This window comes from Oreochromis niloticus, linkage group LG8 (assembly GCF_001858045.2).
Source record: "Oreochromis niloticus isolate F11D_XX linkage group LG8, O_niloticus_UMD_NMBU, whole genome shotgun sequence".
In the NCBI taxonomy this organism is placed as follows: Eukaryota; Metazoa; Chordata; class Actinopteri; order Cichliformes; family Cichlidae; genus Oreochromis; species Oreochromis niloticus.
In genome coordinates, this window is record NC_031973.2 from 477805 (window position 1) to 502980 (window position 25176).

The 25176-nt window shown below is 43.1% G+C and overlaps 1 protein-coding gene across 3 annotated transcripts in view; it reads left to right on the top strand.

Annotated features, from left to right (window-relative positions):
• Positions 1–25176, top strand: part of grid1b (glutamate receptor, ionotropic, delta 1b) — a 578026-nt gene that overhangs the window by 140451 nt on the left and 412399 nt on the right. The gene's annotated exons all lie outside the window — the stretch shown is intronic.

Genomic DNA, 25176 nt, shown 5'->3' on the forward strand with positions numbered 1-25176 from the left:
CAAGAAAGATGTGTACAAGTTATACATACACCTGCAAACATACACACACACACACACACACACACACACACACACACACATACATACAAATATGTATATATACATATTTGTATCCGTACATACACACACACACATATTTCCACATACATGCTTACATCTATATACATACACATACAACTGGGAAGATCCCCCGTCTTTTCCTGACCGGCCACATCAACACAATCCACACTCACCCACTCCAGTTTTGGCTTCCAGAGTCGACGTCTTTCCATGAAATTTATGTCAAAGACTGGACTCTTTAACACAGTGGAGGAGATCCAGCAGCCACTGCAGATATCAGACTTCCAGGAAGTGTCCCAAATGTTGGAGGAACTCTGGAAGAAGCACAGAGGGCTTCCTGTCAGGAGGATGGCAGCCAAACTTTAAATCAGTCACTTACATGAACCGTTATGTGAACCTCGCGAGAACGCGTCTGACTTCTTCTCTCTGTGACGTTACAAAAAGCAGAAACATCAGCGTTGTTCACTTCAGAACTTTCAGTCCCTTTCTTGGAACGACCGCATCCATTTCTTTAAAAATGCCCTCTGGTTAAATTCAGCCGATAATTACAAGAAACTTGTTAACTAATCCAGGTAATGAATGCTGATACGCTGCGAGGAGGAGGCGCAGATCAGCATAATGCATCTGTTTAACTGTTCTGATCAAACGCCCGCATATGAACTGCGATGGGGCTCAAGACTCCAATCGCAGCACTTATCTGAATAAAGCTGTAAAATAAAACGAACTAAACAAACTGAAACTCCATTAAGACCCCAAACTGACTCAGCACAGCGAAGACGCCCCGTCGGCCTCTGCACCAAGAGATGAATATCATGACTGCAGCGTAATGAGAGCAATAACACTTATCTCTCCACTGTAAGTTCAGCAAACGCAAGCTCACGTTCTCTGCTCGCAGTTTCCATACAGATTAATGGATGCATCCACTGTGAGTCATCGGAGTGGTTTTACATATTTTATTCAACCTCTCTACATGCAGAGACTCTGAGGACTCCAATTAGTATTAATAATATCAAATAGTTCCTTTGCATTCATATTAAGAGTTTTCTCTGGTGTTCGGTTTCAGAGGTAAAGCAGAAAAGAAAGGTGAGAGGACAGAGGCGGACTCACAGTGCAAGAAGAAAAAGTGAAGAATTACTGAAACTGGGGAGCTGAAGAAGACATTAATATGTGTTTATGCAGCAGACCAGTTTTAGTCGACTACACATCCGTCCGTCCGTCCGTCCGTCTTTCGCTTATCCAGGGCTCCATCGCGGGGGCAGCAGCCTAAGCAAAGAAGCCCAGACCTCCCTCTCCCCAGCCACCTCCTCCAGCTTGTCTGGGGGAACACCAAGCTGCTCCCAGGCCAGCCGAGAGATATAATCTCTCCAGCGTGTCCTGGGTTTGCCCCTTGGCCTCCTTCTGGTGGGACGTGCCCGGGACACCTCACCCAGGCGACTACATATCATAAGATTAGAATAGACTAAATCTAATATCGATTCAGTTTGACTAAAATACAAAGTGTAAAAAAGTTTGTCATGTTTTTGTGGGTGAGAGTTACAAAGCCTCTTATTTTCCTCGACAAATGTGTCCAAATATCTGCTCTTCCTCCCGAGCGTTCACATTGTGTCCAGTTTTTCAGTAAAAACAGGGAGCAGCTTCTAATCTGCACACGGACATCACTTCTGGTTCTCGTCGCTCCAGAATATTTTCATCTCGTTTTTATTCCTGTTATTATTGCTTTTGTCCTTGTGCATTAGTTTTAATTTAGTTAAAGTCTTGTTTTTGTCATTGATGTAAACTATGGCAAAAATTACTGGTCAAAAAAATTAACAATGCTCATCTTAAAATAGTTTCCAGCCTTCCAGGATGATCTGAAGCTCTCTATAGAAAGTCAACAACCACCCACTGTGACGTCTACTCCAAAACATCTTATTGAAGAGATGTGAGCTGAAACAAAGGCCAGGCTATCCCACAGTATGGTTCGGTGTGTTGGTCTGACACTGATTTAGCCATGGCAAGTTTTCATAAACACTCTTATACAATGCTGGCATGGCAAAAGGCAAAGTGCCTGGGTTCTTACATCAGGATGATGCAGACTGTCTATACTCGGGTTTGATTTGTAAAGAGTAGAAGCTTTGAGAGTTTATAGTTTGTTTGTCACAGCAAACATCTTCCACGGCTGCTGGCGTCCAGATATATCATAGGTAGCACGTTGGTCTGTTACACAATGATCATTCAACAAATCTTCAACATGGCCAGAGAAATCTTTGTTGTTATCTGTAAGCTTTCACTAATGCAGATCAGATATGTTTTGCCATCACTTTGGCTCCGCCCAAAGATCTTTCTGTTCAGAAAGATTAAAAATGTCTTTCACAACCTTCAGCAGCCCGGCGTGCACCTCACGTAAGACGATGCACCCCCACATGAGGTCTGAGCGCTGTTACAGTCTGCAGTCAGTCTCCTTACAAACTGCATTTCTGAATTCATTCATTCCACAAAGAACTTTCTTCTTCCCCCAATTGAGCGTTTCACCACGAGCATGACAAATTTAAATTTACGCAATTCATATTCAATCTCTGCCTGCGCTGATCTCTGAGCTAGTCTGTGGCCTCTCTACTGTGTGCACGCGTGCATGTTCAGCATGTTTGATGAGGTTCGGCTGACCGGGTCGGGTCTATCTCTGATTCACCTCGTACATCAGAGCTGGCTCATGCAGCTGATGTAGATCCAGCAGCAGCAGCACAGATGAGAGGAATCCATGTCAACCTCATTACCCGAGCCTCATGAATCTTTCATAAGAGCCGAGCTATTAGAGACTCGGAGACTCAAATGGCGTATGTGCACTTATTTATTCATGTCTATATGTCCATATTTACCTCTCGTTATCTCTAAAGCTCGCGTGCCTTATGGTTTGACAGCGCTGCTGGTGTCAGTCAGGCTCAGGGAGGAGGGGAGGGCTACGGCGGGCTTTGTGTCCAAATGCAGTTATGCAAAGTAGAGCTCACACCTCTAACAGGGATGCAAAAATCCTCTCAAATTATGTTAATAATGGAAAATATTTAGATATCTGGGACCTCCATCTGGACCTGAATCTGCATTAAAATTCACATGTTTACAGATAACAGCAGGATGCATGTGCTGCTGTTAGTTAATGAGCACGTTGCAATGAAATACTCAGAAAATGTGAAAATTACATCATCACTTCATTCTTTCATTTCATTTCTTGTTTTACGTCAGTATTCTTCCAGCTGAAAACATCTGAGACACGACAGTGTTTCCTGAAACACTGTAGATGTGTTCTTTCTTCTGATATGAACAAAAAAACTTCATATCCGAAGTTTGTTTTTGTTTTTTGTTTTTAGCCCAGAGGGTCAAATATTGATGTTCATCGCACAAAAACTCTGAGCTCGATGCTACTAAAGTCTGCATTAGTATTCAGTAAGGTGGAAGGAGGCCTGGGTTTGTGCCATTTATTACTTTTGCTTTCACTTATTAGTATAACTTGCATCCATTTTTCATTAGGCATGTAAACCTACTTAGCTACGTGCAAATGTGTCCATTGCAGGCTTCCATATCTGATGCCCTTTGACTCAGAGGACTTTAGATGTGTCCTTGATCCAACACAGCTGATTTAAATGGCTAAATGACCTCCTCAACATGTCTTGAAGTTCTCCAGAGGCCTGGTAATGAACTAATCATGTGATTCGGGTGTGTTGACCCAGGGTGAGATCTAAAGCTGCAGGACAGCGACCCTCGAGGCCTGGAGTTCCCCACCCCTGGTGTAGACATCCTCATGTCTTCTTCACCACATCCCTTATAATGCTTTTAAATTCTGCAGCAGATATATGCATGCTTATGTTGGGCTATTCCTGCAAATTATTCCATATTCCGGGAGTGTAGTAATAAAATGCTGATTCCCAGATTTGTCAAAGACCCCGAGCACATCAAACAAACCATTTGGAAGGGTGTAGCTAGCAGCTGTTGGTGCTGAGGCGGAGAAAGCTACAGAGCTAAACTGGATGAAAGTTGGCCCAGTATTGGCTGAAAGATAAAAATATACCAGCGCTGTTTTCTGTGAGGAGTCGGTGACGGCCAGTCTACCAGGTGATCCGTCAAGAATGCAGATTTGCATTCGTAATAAAACAGAGACATGCGGTCCATTCAATCAAGACTCCATAAAACCGGAGTGTGCAGTGTGGCGTACAGTATGATCACTATCAGTCACAGGCAGAAAAGGAGTTTCCACATGTTGTTTTTCCACTGAATTCAACTGTCACACTCGTAACCACCACATCATCACCCACAGATCAGTGAAGCCTGGAGCCGAGCGTTTGCGCTGCCTCCATCTTGGTATCTTAAAATAGTTTGGACTGTGAAACTGAGGAAGTGTTCACGCTTATTGTGTGATGATTTGTGATTGACATTAGCCAATGAATATAATAATAATGCTCCATTTTCAATGTAATGAGGGCCATAATTTGCTAAATTAACATCATCTCAATTTCATAAGACTTAAAACTAGTCATTGAGTACTTTGGCATTGGTTTGCTTTTCAGACTGAGGAGCCGCGTCTGCCTTTTCATAATGTCTTTTATAACAAACAGCAAATTATTCTGCTGCTTGACATCTGACAGATTTGTACATTTTATTAAAGGTCAAATCTTTACAGTTCAGACAGCACAAAGTGTTTAGTGAGACCAGAGCAGCAGGCAGAGTTACAAAGCTAAAGGGAGTGCATGGTTTTCACTAAAGTCCAACGAACAGCATCGCTCTAGTCTTCTGTAGGTATTGCTAAAAAAAAAGAGTGAAAATGAGATGTTAAAAAAATACCCGCTCAACTCAACATACAATACAAGTGCTGTTGAATTCCACAGGACAACGTTTGTCATACATCCTGAAATAGAGCAAATAAACCCACTTCTTTGGTTTTCTGAAGCCTTCCATTCATCCAGCCAACCATCCATGCGTCCATGCATCCAACCATCCACGCGTCCATGCATCCATCCATCCATCCATCCATCCATCCGTCCGTCCTCCTCTTCCAGTTTCATGTCCAGATTCACACATTTAAATCGTGGTGAACGTATTTCTCTCTTTTTCTCCAGTCAGCATGAAATATTCTGCAGCTGCTGACAGCAATGATAAAACTTCCTAACTACCAATCAGCTCTGTCCTTTTATTCCTCCAGATAAATCTATTTACTAACTCCAACCAAAACCTTTCTTTCAAAACTTTTCCTAACTTTTCCAAAACTATGTCAGAAGCTGCCCTGATTGGTCGATTAAAGGGGACGCGGGGCGGGACGAACAGACTTTCTTCTTCGCCGCCGTCTCTGCAACGGCGAGATCTGAGATGCGCATCAGCCGCCCTCATCAGTATTTATGAATGCAATCCTGATGCGGCATTCAAAGTGCCATCTACACAGCACTTAGCCACAGCATCATTATACAGAACGGGTCCCTCGCCACGCTCGCCTGTATTAAAACAGTCGATAATAAAAGAGAAGCTATCAGCTATTACCCTAAGTGACTCAAATGGCATTTCAAGTGGGAGGCTTATAGTCCGCCATGCTCCCCAACTCCACCACAAACTAATAGGTGATGAAATTAAACAGACAAAATTAAGGAGGGAGGGAAAGTAGTATGAAGGTGTTGCAATGTTTTTAATGTTTGATTAGAAATTTAGTCACGGTCATAATTTATCTCTTCGTGTCTTTATATCTTTCTTCTTGTTAGTGCTGGTGAGTCTGCCGTGACTCCGCCTTCACCCTTTCTTTTTTTCGCTGTAGTTTCTTCTCTGCTTCGTGACTCGTTCCTCATCTTTCCCACAATGCTGGTAGCTCATGAGCTATTCATCAAACAAATACATTCATGGTCGCCGAATGTGGCTCAGCATCAGGGACAGATATTTGTCAGGTCACGAGTTTTCATTTCATCATTCCCTTCAAGAGAAATTCCTCTGAGTATACAGTACTGTGCCAAAGCCAGACCTAATTTCTTTATATTTTTGCTTCCAAGCAGTCAGACGTGCTTGTAATTTTTAAACAGTGGTCTCAAGGCTTTCTAAAGGTCTTTGAAAATGTTTCTTTGGCCATTGGCTGCTTTTTCACACACTGGCTCTGCCTGAATACTTTGTTGGATCATTTTGCACTGACCTGTGAATCATTCAGAAATGAAAAAACTCCAGGGATGAACCGCTGTTTTGTTTACACAGAGCAGACAACTTAGCAAAGAAGCAATTTTAAATGATATCTTTACCCACTGTGTAACTAACAGGCTGTCATAAAAGGGCAGAATTTGTTCCAGTGTCATTTGTAGAATCCATCAAAATGTCAAAGATAACACAGTTTGAAAGGAATGAACGGTGTTTTTGCTTCAACAAGGCGATTCAGCTGTTCAGCTCAAAAAGACAAAAACTAGACAAGACCTCAGGTACCATGGTGCCGTTAAAAATTGACATAACTGACAAACAGAGGACAAAAAAAGAAGTGGCAGGTCTAAGACACGACATCCAGCAGACAAATAGTCTGTGGCTGTTGTGTTCCAGCCTGTGCTGCTGGGATTTGGCCTAATTTGGTAGAGTTATGAACACAAAAAGTATCCTGTCAGATTATGGTCCACTAAGCTTCTGATTGGCAGTGGGTTCATTTTTCAGCACAAGTTTGCAAAACAGTAAAACCAAACCTGGATATCAGTCATGGATCGGCCTCCCCAGAGCACAGACCTCAACCTTACTGAAGCAGTGTGGCATCATCCTGACAGAGAACAGAGGGAGAAACGTCCCAAGAAGAGCTTTGAATGTCCTTCCAGAAGCCTGGAGAACTATTTCTAAAGACGACTTAAAGACAGCTGAATCACAGAGTTCAGACTGAGCTGCTCACACCAAATATTCACTTTCAACCTTGTTCAAATTATACAAACTCTATTTTTTCCGTATATACTGCACTTCCATTTAAATTTGCATGTTTTAATACATCAGTACATCTATTTCCTATTATCAAAACATAAGGAAATGACATCATTTTGACACAGTGTTGTGGAATACTTTTGTTTTTTAGTTTGAACCGACTCCAGAGAATTTAAGCCAAATTGAAATTGCATCTTTTCATACATGTAGATACCTTCATGTTTTCAGCTGGTAATGAGACAAAACAAGACATGATGTTTTCACCTTTGTCTCAGGGAAAAGTAAAAGGCTTCTGGTACAGAGGTGATATATACAGCTGATCAGTGGAGACATTTCAAGGCCAAACTCAACCTTTGGGGGGAGAAAAGGAGCAGACACACCAGTGAAACTGTCCACTGAGTTCATTTTAAATAATGTTAGGCTCACTCATTGTTTCATGCATTATGTTTTGCCTTCGTTGCACTAAAACAAATTATGGCATCAAACTGTTGACTTGACCTGTAGTCTGAGAAATGTACTAGCTGTGACAGCATCTGAGTGTTAAAGCTCTGACAGCGAGAATAAATAAAGATGGCAGAATAATTTTATTTAGATCATTAGTCAAGGTACAGACAAGGAGAAAACACACACGCACACATGCGTACACACTCCCACAGCGTTGGAGAAACACAAGAACAAACAGCAGCCCGAGGAGGAGCCGAGCTGGTGGGTGAAAAATGAGCTTGTGAAGAGAAGGCGAGAGTCAGAGATGGAAGTCTCTTGCTGTAATAGCTGGCCTGTGTTTCCCCGGGGTGTGTGTGTGTGTGTGTGTGTGTGTTTGCAGCTTATGTTTTTGTGTATATGAGTGTGTGTGTCCTCAGCAGCCTCAGTCTTATCGTGTCCGTCCAGCCGGTCTGCGGGGCCTCGGAGCCCAAGCGCTGCCCAGGGAGCAGAGGACAGAGGTGGGCAGATCTGGAGGCCAGAGCGGCCAGAACCGAAGATGGAAGCAGCTTTCACGCAGGACGCGATAAGACGAACCCTGCCCTCTGCAGCCGTCGCTCTTAACCCTGTGCACTGCACATAAAAATGTCCTGCCTGGCAGCTCGACACTGCAAAATTCACCTCGCTGATAGTTTTTTGTTTTCTAGCTGAAACATCAGAACAAGAGATCCAAACATTTAAATACAGGGGCCTAAAAGAAACCAGCTGTTTAGCTCCTCCTTTCAGGCCACGCTCCCTTTAAGCCAGCTGTCTTTTGATTGGCTGACTCTCTTATACAGATGAATGGGCGGGTCTTCTTTGCCTGACATCACTATATAAGGATTTCCCCTCCCTGTGACTTCAGACAGAGCTTAGAGCAGACAAAACGGAGTCTGAAGCCTTTTGTATATATTAGTTCAAATGATTTATATCATTTTTTTCTACATCTGTTTTTGCAGAAAAACAAACACTGAACCTTACAGCTGATCGTGACACCTGAGAGGCCAGGTACGCTGCTCAAGAGCTTCCTCAGTCTTGTTTTTTTCAACCAGCTACTTTATTTGCAAAAACTTCAACCCATCATTAAAAAATAAAATAAAAAATGAGTGACTGGCTGAAAGAAGCCAAACAAATCTCAGTCCTGCTTCTTTCATATTAATGATGTCACAGCTTGTATTTATTTCTGCAGACTTGTTGGGTTTTTCTATTTTGGTTCTGGAGCCCTTTGTCAGCTTTAAAAACAACCCAGCCCCTGTCAGCCGAGCTTTTGGACATTATAATTGAGTTTTGGCTCAGGAACAGAAAGCAATATTTTCTGAAGAAAATCGAGAGCTGAAAAAAAGGTAGGAGGGGGGAGTGGGTGCGTGACATTTTGCTTTCCTCTCTCCAGTTTTGGCCGTCGCTCCCTCGTTCGCTCTGTCTTTGCTGCGATGGGAAGGACAGAAATAAGCCTCCCCTCCAGGTTGGCGTCTCTCCACGCTTTCCTTCTGTTTTGCTTTTTCTTCTCTTGCTTCTCTTCTTTGCCTCGCCCTACCCGTCGGTTATTTCCCCTCAGAGTCCAGTGGCTGTTTTCGTCGTATCACGGAGCCAGCTCGAGCGAGAGAGCGGTCGTGATAAAGCTGCTCAGGTACCCGGGGCCTCAATGAAATCACTGCAGCGCAGAGACGATTAAACATTTCTCTCTTAATGGAAGAATTGGCCTTGAAGTTGTTTGTGGAGATTTTTATTCTACATTTGTTTTATTTATTTTTCTTTGGAGAATCAGACTTGAAAGTAATTTCTGCTCATTTATGTTTCCCTCTTATGGTCTCTGAGAGACTGAGGTGATATTTTTACTGCGATGTGGGTCGTTCTGTTAATGACTGAGCTCGACTCGTGCTTCTGACTTGATCCATGCTGTTATAGTTTAGGATATCGGCTTTAGTCACTGACGGAGCAATTCTTCCATTAATGGTTTTCCTGTGGAAAAATAAGTGCGCCCTCGGCTTCGGAGGCCATGCTGCATTCTGCGATAAAAGTGTAATAACTATCAAACGATAACAGCAGAGCAATAAAGGTCATTTTTTACCATTCCACCATGACCAATTACCATTCCTCCAGTTTGAGCTTTTCCTTTGGTGATGTCTGTGGGTAGCAGAGATCCATCTATGGTCCAGCTTCAGACAGATTAACTTCAGGTGTGTTTTAATATGATCAAACCTCAATAATAAACGAGTGCACGCTGCCCCCAAACCAAACCAAACCATTCCCAGCACCAGGCTTCTGCCGATAGCCGTCTCTGATCTGCTCCTGTTACTGTGGACAAGCAACTCCATCTTTGATTCGTCTGTCCAGAACAGACTGCCAAACACTGTTTTGGACAACCGCTCTTTGGTGGCTTTTCCCAACAATTAAAACAGTTACCTGCAGGTTCTGTGAAGACATTTTGGCATCCTTGCAGACTCGCTTTCACATCAAGCGGTCCGTCTTTGGTCTGCTGAAGCTGGCAGCTTTTTAATCTCTGTAACACTTGTAGATGATGATCTTCACAGTGGGATGATTGATTTTCAAACCATCAGAAGTCTTTTATAAATCATTTCCAAGACTCACAGCATTGTGACTTCTTCCTCTTGTGTAATATTTAAATATGAGACATTTACTTGGCCCAACAGCGAACTCTGCTCTGACTCTTGGAGTCATTAATCACTATCAGTCTCAGACACTTGTGTCTTTGCACTTGCTGCTAGAGACGTTTTCAGCACTTTGACTAATCCAGTACAAAGTGTGTCACTGTTCTGTTCTGGAGAAGAGAAGGATGACAGCTTCAGTTGCGCTCTGACGTTCAGCGGGGACTCGGAGAAGAGCGCTCTTCCACATTGAAAGAAACCAGCTGAGGTGGTTCAGGCATCTGGTCAGGGTGGCTCCTGAACACCTGCTAGTTGAGGTCTCTGGGTAGGTGTACGCCTGGGTGAGGAAGTCCTGGGCATCTTTGGAGGACTTTCTGTCCAGACCTGGAAAAATGGCAGAATATGGTTGGTTGATTGGTTGGATGGATGAACCCTAACCATAGATGAGGGGTCCTCAGAGGCAGTAACAGTGCAGGTCATGAGCTGCTTTTCATTAGAACAAAACTATCTGCCATTAAAACTATTCCATTTCACTAAAGTGTGACTGTGTGTGTGTGTGTGTGTGTGTGTGTGTGCGCAGAACACTGATTGCTGTGGAGTGGATGATCATTCAGCAGATACAGCACAGACACACTACACACCATCCCTCAATGCCAGGAGCCACTGCCAGCCTTCCAAATGTTTATGAGCATGCTTGATGAGGGTGCTCGATGTGCTGTCAGATTTTCTGTGTGTGTGTGTGTGTGTGTGTGTGTGTGTGTCAAAGCGTCCATGTGTTGCTTATGTCGTTGCGTTCTTCGACAGGCTACAAATGACAAAGCTCAGACTTGCTGTTTTCTCGCAGACACAGTTAACTTCAGAGAGCAACTTGAAGACAGAAAAAAGGAGTTTGACAAGTTTTAGAAGGAAGCTTCTTCTTCTTCTTCCACTGCAGAAAATAGACTGTTTAACATATTTGGTAAACACAGTGTGTGTGTGTGTGTGTGTGTGTGTGTGGCACTAAGCAAGGAAAAAAGGAACTAATACTGCCTGTCAGTGTGAGGAATAAAGTGTCATTTTTCTATACTGTTGTGAATATAAAGAGGTGAAATCACAAGTGTCTGACTTTCAATTTCCTGATTTTATTTTTCTCATATTTGACATTTTAATCAGTTTGTCAGCTGCAGACTGACACATCTTGATCGTACTGCAGAACAAGTGCCACTCTGCCGCTACTACAAGTGTCTGTCTTTACTGCTTATCTTAAAACATCCTCATGTTGACACTTTGGAAATATCAAACTCTTAAAAGAAGGAATTTGATAAACAAGCAGCTTTTATATAGCCTGGTGCTGTAAAGCCACTCATACTGCAGCATGAGCTGTCTTACACACTAACTGGCACCACTGTTTTATAAGAGTGAAGTCTGGCTTGTTGTGTAGACACCTTGAACAGTGTCAGATTACAGCTCTTCCATCTCTCCGATTACTCCGGTTACTTTTGTCTTTCTGTAATCAGGCCCCCGTCTTATGTTAATGACCATATCATATAGTACCATAGTATTGTATCATAGGCCTTTTTGCTAAAGCATATAGTTAGGGCTGGATCAGGTGACCCTGACTCCTCCCTTAGTTACGCTGCCATAGGTGTAGGCTGCTGGGGGACTCTCATGAGTCTTTCTTCTTCTCTCACCTTTTTTCACGCACTCTGCATTTCCTCCCATCACTGTTCTGCTGGATGTTTCTTCCTGTTAAAAGGGAGTTTTTCCTTCCCACTGTTGCCAGTGCTTGTTCCTGTGCTTTTGGGATCTTTAGCTCACACTGTAAAGCCCCATTACAGTGAATGTTGTTGTGATTCGCTTCTTTATGAAGAGAACTCAGTTAAATATATTTCTGTACTAATGTTGCTCCTTTCAAGTACAGCCAAGCAATAAATGAGACTTTAATTACTGTTATGAATTTCACTTCTAATCTTTATCAAAACAAGATAAGAAGTCAGGATTAAACAAATATTTTTTTACTGATTACTTCTCGAGTGTTTGGTCAGCCAGGACGAATAAGAAGAAGTAAAAGATCACATAAGGTTTCTGTTGGTGAGTCTAACAGCAGCTGTCTTTGTCCCCGGGTGTCCCCGGGGTCTCACCCTGCCCATTTAAAGTGATGTGCAGCCTTAGCAGTGGTCAGCTGTTGGGTCTGCTCATCCTCCAGGCAGGCCTGCACAGTCTGCTCACACCTAGACTTTAACTTCGTTTGTCTGTGGCGGAGGCTGCAGTGTGGCAGAGACTGTGGGTCGCCCTCAGGAAACAGGCTTTATGGCCAGAAACCGCTCCGAGTTTCTCCTACAACAGCTAAATATACGCTCAGGCTCAGGGTTCTTCATCAGCACAGCTTTCTACTGTGTCTGACTGATTGTTGGTGCTGGTGATCTTAACGTCCCCTAAAAAAGGGACGTTTTTCACCACAACCAACCTCTTTGACTTACACATAGATGTTTAACACCTTTAAAGACCCCATAAAATGCCTACTTGAACTTTATGGAAGGAAGGAAGTGCATCATCAGTGATGACCTCATGCTGCAGCCAATATCCAAACATGCTGCCATCACATTAAATCTTAAAGCCTTTGCTTTTATACCTGATGGCTTCAGGTTGATGCAGGAATACTTAAACCAAAAGTCTTAACGTTGTCTGTGGTTTGTACGAGAATGAGGACAGTTTATGGATTCAACCTCTGCAAAGCTTAAATCCCAGACGCGCCCCTCCCGCTCTCGATGTTGAAAATCAGACTCCACACTTTTCGACTGAAGTTTTCTCGCCACACTCTGCATGGCTGAACAGACCTGATTACCTTTTCACTGCAGTCGTTTTAGCCGTTATCTCTTCCGCCTCAGCTGTGTGTGGCCGTGTGTGTGCTTGCGTGGTGCACTATGCAGAGATGTGCCCCGCAGTGTACAAATGTCCTACAGCTCTTCGCCCTGCCGATGGCGGCCGGCCAGGCCTGAGTGCGAGAGAGAGAGAGCGGGACTGAGGGCGAGTGAGGTAACGCTGAGTTTAACGTGAGCTTTCGGGCCCTTCCCAGTAACAAAAAGGTGCTTATGTTTTAGCCAATTGGTTCCAGTGGAGCCAGGAGACAGGTTCCCTTTTTTTCTATTCAACAAATAAACGACTGAAATAATTTTGAGTAAAGCCAATTGGTGTTACTTTTTCATGCTTGGAGGGTTCTGTTGTTGGAAAGCAAACTGGGCCGACCGGGGCGAGAGCCAAATGATAGCGGCAGGAGTCTTGGACACGCTCCAAGGAAGAAAAAGTAAACTTTTCACTCGCATATGCACAAACACGACTCCTTTCTTCTTTCTGATTTCAGCGGAAAATCTGCCAACAATCAATTCTTCCACCATCAGAACTTTACTGACAAAAAACTTTCAGGTAAATCACACTTTTGCCAGTTCAGAGTACGTTTTTGGTTTCAAGTCGGATACGGTGAAGATATGGAAGACGTGGGACGGAGAGCGTGATCAAAGCTGGCTGAATGATTGAAACCTGTTGAAACAGTCAGCACCGCCGAGACGTCACTGAAGTAGTCAGTTAACTAATTAGCTGATTAGTTGAATTTTTTTTAATTATTCAAAAAGGAGAACATGAGTAGTTCCAAGTTTCCAGATTTAAGGGTTTAATTCGTGTCTTTGTGTTGTTTTTATTCTTTGGCTTGTGGATTTTTGGAAACAAAACTGAAAAGTCACCATGAGCTCAAGACAGATATTTATTTTTTCTGTGTTACATTATCCCTGACTGCCACTGCTACGATTCCCACACTGGGATACTGCTGGGATCTGTGTGGCGAGGTGTTGATTTTACAGCCCCGAGCAGCTTCATCTGGTCACAGGTGTCCTACAGATTCTCACACTGAGTTTAGCATTGACCCTAGTGCTACTCCATTATGTTCAGCCACAAACAAGAGAGTCTCAATGTACAAAAAAATAACATGCTTGTAGCGAAGCCCCCCGAATGACAGGGTGACACTTTACTGATGAAGTATTGAAGATTTAATGGCAGTAAACCATCAATCTCACGGTAAGAGCTGGGGATGAATACACAGAAACAGCCTGTAAGTTAAAAATCCACACTCTTAGACTCGTAAACCTTTATAACATAACGTAAGCTTCTACATCAAATTTAACAAATGGAGCCTCTCTCACACAAAACATCTAAACATGTCTTTATCTACATCATGAACACCTTGTGCCTCTATCAATCTAAAGGCTGCTAATGACTAAATAAATCTCCATGGGCTCCATTAAACCATCCCCCCTTCAAACTCCCGCGATTGCCGCTAAAATTGCACCGACAACAGTTCTGAAGGAAATCGTCCCTTCAAAATATTAGCTTCAAAACTCAAACAGGAAGCTGATATTAGATAATGGCGATAAGCCCCAAAATAAGGTGCAAGGAACTAAATAAAAGTATGTAGGGTTATTTACAATGCTAATTATTCTCCGTATCCAAAGACCTGACAGGTGTATTACAAGTGTAACTGGAAGCTGAGGACTATACGGGAACACACAAAGTGGAAATGTTAGCGAGCTCCAGCTCCTTTACTTGACAGGTATGAAAATTGTGGAGGCAGAGGGGTGTGCAGATGAAGCAGTGATGGATGCTTTGGACCCAACATATTCACCTGAAAAAGATCCTTTATGTTATGAAATCTGAGCACATACAGGGTAAATATGGTTGCTGTAAATATGGACTGTATCAGCACACTGTAAAAAATGTTGTCCTTTTTAGTTCTGGTCATCGTGTTGGTGGTTTTCCTCTCATGTTTAGTTTAGTTTGAGCGAAGGGCATTTTGTTTTCAGCTTATTTACTTTGGTCGTGTTTATTTGCTTGCATGGTTCCGTATCGCTGGCGGGGAGTTTCACGGTCCCCGACTTCCTTTGGGAGTTTTCGGCCTTGCAGGTTTTAGGAAGTCTGTTTGTGTGCAGCATAAATTTGGTTTCAGTGATACCATTAATCTTTGTGTGCTTGTGTTTAAATTTATTACTGTTAATGCATGCAATAATTAGTCCTGTGGGATTTCATTTTCTTCTGCTGTGGGTCCTGAAGCATATTCTTTGCCTCCCGCCTGTGAGTTCGCCTGTTGCACTCATTGTTCCCATGTAGAAACAACTTCTTTTAAATGCTCTGTTTTATAACTGGTGTAAGGTACAGACACTTGCATAGAGTGTTTGCTACTTGGGTCTTTGGGGATGCTCAATTTGTTCAACACCAAAATAAACGGCGAAATCTAAAAGTGTAAAGCGAGAAATCCAGAAGGAGGCTTGTGACTTGTATGCAATGCCGACGCCCTCCACGGCTTTGAATAACTCCCGCTTCATCCCCGCAGCTAATTTTACCAATCACTCATACCATTAGGATTGATTGAGCTTATCTGGATGCCTAATTACCGAGTGATCCGGGCAGTCCACGGGGTGCGGAGAGAGAGCAGGAGGGGGAGAGCTAATTTTCAAAATGACACGCATATAGATAATTTGAAGTTTCCAGTTTTCACCTTTGTTCTAATTGCAGCCTAATTAGACAGCAAATGAATGTGTCTAAAATTACAAGCAGCTGAACCAACAGCGAAATCTTTGCTGAGAGAAATAAACCGATGCTTATATAAGGAGAAACACTGCTTCTTGTAATTTGAGTTTCTGTACAGCAAGTCCTAATTGAATGTTGGCTCTGCGTACTTTATTCTCACACTCTGCAGAAAACCCATTTTGGGGGAAAATATAATTACTTCAAGTTGTTGAGTATCCATAAAACTCTGTGTGTTTTATGACTTTTCTGGAAGCGTAAAAAAAGCGAAGAGTTACCTGTGATGTGAAAACGTTTAAGTCGTCTGTGCGCTTTAAATAAAAGCGAGTGGTGAGCAGAGACCGCACGCTTGCAGGTCCAAAGATGAAGCCTGGAGCTGGACTGCATCTCTATTTCTAAAGCCGGCACTAATAAATAATTGATATGGGTCAAGAAGAGAAGGTTAAATTCACAAGCTGCATATTTACCTGCATGTGGAATGAAATAAAAATGGCATGCTTGGCATGCTCTTAAAACTCAACAGCAACAATAAAAAAAAAACCTTTAAAACTGACTTTATCCATATGACATCAGCAATATAAATGACTATAAACAGCAACATTAGACATACAAACATCAGTCAGTCAATAATTATAACCTCATATCATAGTTTCACATGGGAACATTTAGTTTAGCTCTCTAAAACATTAAATTGTGTACTGTTTAGCTTGATACATACACAGGATTATAATTTTTACTTTTTACTTATGTAAAGGTCACCTGGTCCATTCTTGTGAAGGCTCAGGTGACTGTGAACCATCCATTAGATAAGCTGCTATAGGCTCAGGCTGCTGCTCTTCTTCACTCGTCACGTGTGGTTACGACACTGCCGCGTGCCGTTCAGCTTTGGTCCTCTCTCTCCCTAAAGTTGGAAGTCATTCACTCATCGCCTGCAGAGATTCCAAGATTTGGTTGCCTAGGTAACCCTCTAATATATTTAATACCAGTTCATTAACCCAATTCTTCACAGGCATGTTTAGTCGCTGTGAGAAGATTATAACAGGTATCGTCCACTTCCTGTTGCCAGCCTCTATTTTGAAAGGTCATAAACTTTCTAGTCTCTGGTCATCACTTCCTGTGTGTACGTAGGATAAGTCTGTGTTTTGCCTCTTTTTCTTTACTCTTCTTGTTCATCTCTTTCTCCTCACCCCCAACTGGTTGTGGCAGATGACTGCCCCTCAGTTTCTTCCTGTTAGAAGGGAGTTTTTCCTTCCCACTGTCGCCAAGTGCTTGCTCATAGGTGGTCGTCTGAATGCTGGGCTTCCTTTCTAATAATATAGTATTGACATATAAAACATCTTGAGGTGACTGTTGCTGTGATTTGGTGCCATATAAATTAACCTGAATTGAAAAGAAGACCTTTGACAAGTCCAACAGAGAAATGTATCAGGTGCTTGTCTGTGATACCACCTTCATCCAACTTTCTAAAAAATCAACTTGTTGTTTCAGCAAAGATGATAAACACAGCTCTGAATAGAACCACAGGAGAGGTTGTTACCTGGATGACACAAAAGCCTCAGCCTGCAAAAGGGTGCATTATGGGATGGAATTGGGTCTGTTTATTTTAGGATCCTTTGTTTGTCTCGAATGGTGTTGCCATCTACAGGTCCTCACAACAACATGGAGGTCTGAAGTGATGGCTCTTCTCTTTGGATGGATGTGCTATAGGCTTCATTACATTCCATTAGCATCTGACAGTTGTTTGTGTGTGTGTGTGTGTGTGTGTGTGTGTGTGTGTGTGTGTGTGTGGTGAAACTCTGTCTGTCTTGGTGTAGTGTGTGTGTGTTACCTGCCATCAGAGGTATTTCTGTGTATCTTTGTGTGTGTGTGTGTGTGTTAGATTATCTCAGGCCTGAAATTGGTATGTTGAAGGTTGACAGCTTTCTGATGTAACCTCTGTGTGATGGAGGGTCACTAAGAGGTCTGGGGATAAAGATTGTCAACCAGGATTAGAGGGCAGGTGTGTGTGTGTGTGTGTGTGTGTGTGTGTGTGTGTTTGGTGTATTTATCAGACTGGCTGCCGTCTGGCTTTGGCAAAAGTCAACCTCAGTTTGAATAATAATATTTTGTGGTTTTTGGCTAAATTAAAACTCACCCCTACTCTTGATGGGTCACAACTGACCACTGTTAGACTGTTCGTTATACAGTCCTTTGAGGGAAAACAGTAGTTTTGTGATCTTCTTACCTTTGAGATGGTTGCTTTGAAAAGGGGAACAGAGTCTGCAACTACTCGCAGTCAGCTGCTGCCTAATAAAGAGAAATCCATAGTAGTTGCTGGCAGTCCAACCAGAAAAACATAGATTCCCACAGATTAAACTGATTTAACTGCAAAATGACACAGGTGTTTGCTTTTATGTAACCAGAATAGAACCAGTTTGCAACCAGCTGAGTTGTAAAGAAACACATTGCAGATGACTTGTGCTCACTGGTTCAGACTGACTCTGACTGATTGTAGTATGTTGGTAATCTGATTACCATCACTGATTGCTGTGGGTGCTACACACTCGACCTCTGCTGACCAGTTGGTTGGTGCAACTTGCAATCAGTAATTTAATGTTTTTAAAAAAATCAATGCAGTCAGGTTGCAGTCCTATTTTTACTGAAGGGCAACTGAGCCATTAGGTGTAAGGTCAGGGTGCACACAAAATTATGGCTACTTACCACCATATTGACTTACTCTGACTATTGAGGTGATATCCACTGAACAATTTCAAGCTGTTGGGTTTTGATGGCATCAATATATATGTGCTATATTGTGAAAGTGGTTTTAAAACTGCCTTGCTTCATCTTCTTTTGTGCAATTAGCCTTAACACTACTGGAAAGAACTATATTTTATAAAAATTGAATGCATTATTATTTTTTATGTAATCAACCCACACTGCCACATGACCTTATATTTCAAAGGGAATATAATTATACTTAAAATTTACAAATGTATCAGTCAATTAATGATTTCAGCTAAATTCAAAGCATTAAACAGCTGTTGTTTCAGGCACGATGAAGTCTTGAGTCTTAGGATGACATTCTAACTCTGGTTAGTGTAAAAGACTAGAGGACCCAAACTTGAACCCTGAGGGACGCCTCAGTATCAAGTGTGAATGAAATGGGTGGGAAAAAACACTCATGTTTTATGAATCCAATCTTTCTGAGCAGCAGGGAGCAGTGGCAGAGTCATGAGTTTCAGATCATTACCTGTGGATTGAAAGGACCTGAGAGGGTTGGAAACCACCCAGCCTGCAGCTGCAAAGCCATGTTTTAAAAGTAATGTATGTGTGCTTCGTACAAAAACAAACTTTTTCATGTGGCTTTTAACACAACCAGAGGGAGGCAGACTGACCTCTGACAGTTACACGTTTCATTTTTGATATTTTTAATGATATTCAGAATATGATGTGTTGTACAATAAAAACAATGAGCTCGTTGTCAGGCTCAGTTTTTCTCTATTCTCCTCTACAAACAACACGGCTGATTATTCTTACCATTCTCCCTCTTATCCAAAGCCAATTACACTCTCTCTCTCTCTCTCTCTCAATCCCCCTCTCTGCATTCCTCCCCTCCAGCCCTCACCCTCCTCCTCCCTGCCACCAATCTGAGGGAACAGGATCTATTGTAATAGGCTTACAGTTCTGACAGCCTTATGACTGGGCTGTTGGTTATTATAATTGGATTAGGTTGGAGATAAGCTCGGTGCCAGTAAGACTCTTAAGTCTCAATCCGTAGTCCATAGTTGGCTCCCGCCATTCGCACTTTTCTTCTCCAGTGTGAAGAAGCCCCTCTCAGCTTCTGTCAGCGAGGAGGATCTGTGGCGTGACTGTGTGCGTCCACAGCGAGTGCTTATTTCACTCACCGAGTGCAAAAGTCAACATGGTCCTCCAAGGACTCGTTTAAATGCAGTATTAGAATCTGAAGATGCATCAGATCACTTTTCACGCACTGCAGTCAGCTCAGTACAACCACAGGAACGCCTGCAACACATATTTTAAAATACTGTTTGTGTTTGTGCGTTTGTTTCATGATTGTGTTGAGTCAGATAGTATTGGAATGCTGCAGAAAAGCAAAGCATGTACACTGCATTGTTGAGTTATTCACTTCTCTTTGTAGCTTAATGAATAGTGCAGAGCATCGGTATTGTCATGGTTGAGGGTTTGATTCCTGCTGTGACCTCCTCTGCTGTAAGCACTTTCTCTCCTGCTGCTCACCCGTGATTGGGATTAAAGGAAGTGTGCTGTGCACAAACTATTCCGTAGGGGACCTTTACCAAAGCCTCATGTTGGGAATCCCTTGTCAAAATTCCACAGTGTGAACCAGCAGATTAATGTTCCCGTGGCTCGGGGGTGAGGGGAGTGATTGCAGTCTGTGACTTTCTTTCATTTCCACTGGGATTATTGGGCATCAGTAACAACATCAGATGGATCACCTTCTGATTTTAACACATTTAGGTGCCGTATTTTGTTAAAAGGCAAGAGTTAATCAGGTGAACGAGGCACCAAATAACAGAGGAACCATCCGATTACTGAGTTCAACACCCCAATGTTTGTATTCACAAAGTGTTACCATCGATTCAGCTGAAATTTCCCCCAGGGTTGGCAAAGGGCAGCGTAACAAAGAAAACACGTTTAACAGGAAGGGTAATGAATGCAGCGAAGCCAAAGTAGCAAAATTAGGCTGATTTATTGTCTACCTTATAAAAAAAATCAAAATAAAGAAATAAAACAACAACAAGAGAAAATGAGGTTAGAATAACAGCCACACACACTCCTGGAGAGCAAAAGCTTCTGAATCAGTCAAGCAAAATATTTAACATTAGAATCAATAAGCAGCGAGCCTCCAATGAACAAGTGTGAGCAGAAAGCTACAACAACAAAAACTTATTTCAGTGAAAGTCTTTTTGGACCATCGCATCTCCAGACACACCGCACAGCTGATGGGAGCAGCCCTGGTGCTGGGAGCTGGCTCTTTGGCCATGATGACCAGTTTTTAGTCCAGTCGTTGGTGGAGGAATCCAGTTTCTGAGGAGGTCAGCGGGTCACATGAAGAGGGAGACCAGACACAAACTACTCTATGATCCTGCAGAATATTCAACAGTAACGAGCTCTGCGTTTCATGCCCTCGTGTGTCAGCAGACAGCACACTGAAACCCCCTTTCCCCCACAACCACACAGCCTTCCCTTTCACCTCCCTTTTTTGTTAGATTTTCCTCGCTGTGGTTCTGTCCTCTCCTCTCACAAAAGAGAACAAGTAGAAGGATCGATACTTTAAATCGCCGGAGGTAGCTGTGCTAAAAATAATCCAGAGGTGCATGAGATGATGACCTTGAATTTATTTCTTCTTTCTTTTTCTAACAGGCCAGCAGTTTATTTTTATTTATTTTTTATCCATCTGAGAGGGCGATACCCTCCCCAGTCCTTCCTATTTCTTATTTCCTTGTTGGCTTTGAGGTCGTCCTTGAATACCCATCAGCTGCCCCTCCAGCTGCTCTCTTCTCCTGCACTGCAGCTGGCAACTCTCCTTGTTCTGCTGCAAAGATGCTAGCTGGCTGTTCCACGTGGAACCTGCAGCAGGTGTAGAACTGGGTTAGTCCCCAAGGCTGTAGAGCAGAGCTGGGTCTACTATCCACAAGATGGTGACGCAGCAGTCGCTGAACGTCAACTGATTATAATGTGTCACAGTTCATATGTATTATAATTTAATAGCAAAACAAAAGTTTGCAGTGTCCTCAGTTAGAGACAATAGAAGATTACATACTTTGCAGTATTTAAAACCTGCGTGTTTACCAGTTAACTGGCGTCACAAATGAGGGATCTGAATAGCACAAATGGCTCATTTTGGATGGTAATTTCCCTGCGTGCTCTCGGGTTCCTCTCCCCCATTAGGCTGGACGTCTGTGTCGAATTCCACTCCGTTCTTTGCCTCCTGGTTCCTGTGAGGCTGCTGCAAAGCAAAGCTGTCACCCTTCACATCAGGCCGGGTTTTTGGATGAATACAGCGGTTGTCTCACGCATGCAAATTACCCGTGTGTGCGTTTTTTCTCTTCTTCTTTGGTTCCCGTTTTCTAAGGTGGCACTTTGTCACTGAACAACAGATCCCATTTTTCCTGAGGCATCCTGGGAGGCAAACTGTACCTCAGACATTATTAGCTCCCCCACACGATGCACCACCTACGTAACCATCGCTCCCCATCATTTACTGCGCTATCACATTCTCTCAGACTTGGGTGGTGGGTTAAAATTAACACCCCCCCCCCCCCCCCCCCGAAAATCAATCCTGCACTCGGCCTCATCACGCTGAAGGGTTTTACAAGCTCGCACAACCAGAGGAGAGCTCGGGACGGAGGAGAGGGAAGCAGAAAGTGGCTGTCATCAAAGGAGGAGAAAGGGATGCTGGGTAGGGAAAGGACGAGGTGGCTGGGGAGGGATTGATGACCTGATGGCGGCGGCATGCAGGCAGCCCTGATGGAATTCCCCCGCTGTGCGAGCTGCTTGATGAAAACGAAGCTCGTGCACGTTTCTCTGGTTGGTTCTCGTTGTATCTCATTCCTGCTTCACTCCGCAGGTTTTTTCCACTATCTTGAATTCTTGCTGAGTCACTCAATCAGTCGTCTTTCAATCCTCTCACCGCTGAGCTCCCCCCCGTTTTCTTCTTTGTGTTTCCTGTATCTGAGCAACATTTTTTATTTGTCTTTGCAAAGCATGTCGTCTTTATTACAACCTGATCATCCCATCGAGTACATCTGCACACACGGCGTTTTCCTATTGTCAGGCTGAATTTTTAAGCTTTATTTAAATGATCTGAGTGTATTAATGGAAACATTTGAGAGCTCTGTTCCCTCCGTGAGAGCAAAATTCATTCAGTCAGTTTAAGTTAGGTTGAGGTACAATGTTCTCACACCCGGTTTACAGATGTCAGCAGTTTTACTTTTTCTAGCTGGATGAATTCCTCTCAGTGCACAAAAATGAAATGTATTATTCTCACATCGTGCACACCGCTGCTGGAATCTCCGTGACTTATGTGACTCATACTGACTGATCATTCACTTGCTTTAAAGTAGTGCCAGAATTTTTTATCTCTCACCCAAACTGGTTCTGATTTTGGACAAATTAAAAAGTTTTGGAAGTCGGAGCACCTGAATGTACAGTTGTGAGATGCAGAAGCTAAAGATTTGTGCTAAAGAGCATTTCCTGCAGCTCTACTCATACAGGATGCCCGGGTGTATCTCGTGTTTTAGCATTTTTAAAATTATCTATGTACTTCAAACCTCTTGCTCTTATTTTGAAGTTACCCTTAGCCCTTCCTGTCCAGTATTTCTTGGCTGGAAACCAGAATGCAATAGTTGCAACTCTCTGACAGCTTGAGCCTCTCAGGACTTTACTCACGGTTGTACTCGGTGCCTGTCGTGGCCTGCAGCTCGTGACCGCGTACTTTGGATGGGCAGCAGGTGGTGATACACACCAATGTAGGAGAACCAGGCTCGGTGCTGGAATACTGCGTAGACACCCCAACATCTCTTAGGATCCCACTCAAACGAAAGAAGAGAATAGAAACAGGACAGAAGGCGAGGTCTAACGATTTTATATCCCTGCAAATCTTCCAGCTAAACACAAGAACAAAAAGGCAAATCTAACCCAAACCATGACAGTTTTCAAGTCTATAAGTGCGATCATCCCTACACACTCCATAAAATTTATTCCATATTTATTCAGTAAGTTTATTTATACAGTAATATTTATGTCATCATTAACAGATGATCCACCCAGCTAATTTAGCTCTAATGTCGTTCACTTGCAGCCTGCTGAACATGCGTGTGAGGCTTTATCCTCCCCCCTCCTAAATGTTTTTGACGTGGGTCACTCTCTGGGATGATTATTGATTGCTATGATACTGGCGTCACAATAGATATTTCTCCTGGACAGTTGGCGTGTAAATCAAAGCCCATCGATATCGATTTCTGCACAGCTTAAGTCACTGCAGAGCCCCGTGTGATGGATCACCTTTGACTCATCCTCTGAGGTCAGCGACGACTTCTAACACCCCGCGTGAGACGCACACCGCGTGGATGTGCAGGTGCTGAAGTCAGCTCCAGTTGTTCCCCCCTCAGCAGCATCCTTATGCAAGTCTTTTCTTGTTTAGTTTGAAGTTTGGTTTAAGTTAACTAGAATAAGCTTGCTTAGTTGCAAAAACCTGTAAGCAATAACTATAACTGTAAAGCAGTCTGTTCGTTCAAGAAGACGAATACTCTCAATCTCAAAGCATCGACATCGAAGACTGGACTGAAAAAGTGGATATCATACAAACAAGCAGTGGACTGGATGGCATAAGCATCACATCCAGATATTTATAGCCAACATATTTATAGGACACAGGTTTAAATACAGCAGCTCAGACTGATGATGGAACACACTGACTGTGATCCGGTGTGGACGAGTGGAGTCGGTGCTGTTATTGCATTTAAATTAGACTCTGTGGGTGGGAAATGTGGCAAAGAGCAAGTATTAATTACACACAGCACAGTGCTGGGATTTACCGGCAGATGTTGCGTTCTGTTAGGTGGAGCTGCTGCTTACAAGCTCCGAGCCCGATGGCTCTTCATTTTTTGTTGAATAGTTGTAAAAGCAGATCAGCGGCACAGAAAGAGATGAGTCGACATGACTCAGCTCTTGTTGGTTGACAATAGCAAAATATTACACTTGGCCTTTTTCCCAAATCCGGAGCGACAGATGGTGGAGTGACCTGACCCGACACTTTTCTTTTACGCACGATTTAAAATGACGGTGTACGTCGCACACTTCCTGGGAATCATTGCAAAGCCGGTGACTTTGTGTTTTTTAATAGGAATCATTTTTGCATGCAGGCTTAAAAAAGTCAAAATCCCAAACAGTAAGCAGCAATTTACCGCAGCCATCTGTCTGAGCAAAGGTTGCCCAGATTACCCTCGGTGGAAAGACTCTTTCCAGCAAAGGCTAATTAAAAATTTTAATAGCAGCACTTTGGATAATTCATTGTATTGCACAGTTGCTCCAAGAACAAGGTCGAGATTTTTTTTAATGTCATTTCTCATCTTGTTGCTGTTTTCAGAGCTGTCTGATTGTCACAACAACGTTTGTAGGAGACAGAAAATGAAGTCAATTCATTGGTATATCACAGTGATCTGTTGTTAGGGGTGGGGCCTGTCTATGGATAACAACGTTATTTTGACACATTTTACATGTTTCTAGTAACAGCAACGATTGGGTCGTTGGGTGCTTCATGCCAGTTCGTTCACTGATAACTAATCAGCCTCCACCGTCCTGTCAGGTGTTTCTTCCTTTGGCTTCTGTGTCATCATCGGTGTCATTCAGCTGCCTCTGCTGGGAGTCTCCTCCCGTGGACGAATTCCAGCTCCACAGTCCTGGATCGCAGGAGCTGACAGGAGTCCTTCACTGTTCTCTACCTGCACGCTCACATTCAGCTGCCTCTCCACTAAGTCTGTTATCCCTTGACTCCAACTCTGCTACACTGGACAGAATTTCCAAAATCCATACTCACATACCCATGGTTGGCTGAGAGACCATTTTTCTTTAAACAGAGGTCAGGATAGCA